We start from the raw sequence: 1,012 nt of genomic DNA, 5'->3' as shown, positions 1-1,012 counted from the left end.
CCCAGGGGCGTCGTCGGTTATTATCAAATGAGCCGCGTTTGAAAACTAAAAAAAAATTGTAATAATTTATAGTTTTTGTTATCTACTTTTCGCTGCCGTGTAAGTCTGCACGCCTTATACATGTTGTACGCACTTGGGTATGTGAGAGATAGATCGGCCGATCGACAGATTTCGTCATTGAATAAAGTTGGATTGAATAATGTAAATTAATTGTTTGCTTTAAATTTGCGGATGGGAGCCGTATATTTGATTTCAAAATCAAAAGGAGCCGTGGACCCAAAAAGGTTGAAAACCACTGATATAAAGAACAACGTATGATTATTGTAATACATTTTGACGGTCAGACCTTTCGGTATGCATTTCACGTAGCGCAGAGTATAGGTACTAGTACCATGATAATAAAGGTGAGCAAGTGACATATTGACATATTGCGCAGACTTGAATTAGGTATATCTGAACTTTTAACATCATACCATCTTGTTTATATGATGCATATGTCTTATATATTTGATATATGAAGAGTAAAGATTACTAGAATAAGGGGACCGCCCGCATGAAAATAAAAACGTCCCGAAATGATTTAGTCGCTACTTTAACCCGCGTACTGTAGAAGATAGTTCATGTTTTTTGCGTTTTTCGGAAAATATATGCATTATTTTGAACATCGACCCTTTTAAAATTGTATAGCATATACGATTACGCATTTATACATGTGCTTATGTGTATATTTTATAAATCCTTTTTTTTATTATGTAAAAAATTAAATTATACAATTTCATAAATACATTATAGACATCTAATTACACTCAACTTTGTTTCTTAAAAATGTTGAATGTTTATGAAATATACACATATGCATTATGCACATGTATAAATGGTTAATCGATATAAGCTACACAATCTAAACAGGGGTTCAAAATATGGTTCAAAATAATCCATATATTTTCCAAAAAACGTAAAAACATGAATATCCCTATACTACGTGGGTTGAAGTACCAACCCTAGTGATCGC

General features: G+C 32.7%; 1 protein-coding gene across 1 annotated transcript in view; it reads right to left on the bottom strand.

Moving 5' to 3' along the window:
- LOC103308638 (ataxin-2 homolog) overlaps nucleotides 1–1,012 on the bottom strand; it is a gene marked incomplete in the record, with an annotated part of 47,026 nt that overhangs the window by 3,008 nt on the left and 43,006 nt on the right.

The sequence above is a fragment of the Acyrthosiphon pisum genome, chromosome A1 (genome assembly GCF_005508785.2).
Source record: "Acyrthosiphon pisum isolate AL4f chromosome A1, pea_aphid_22Mar2018_4r6ur, whole genome shotgun sequence".
Lineage (NCBI taxonomy): Eukaryota > Metazoa > Arthropoda > Insecta > Hemiptera > Aphididae > Acyrthosiphon > Acyrthosiphon pisum.
Note: the sequence above shows the minus strand (reverse complement) of the source record. Positions and strands in the feature narration are given on the sequence as shown.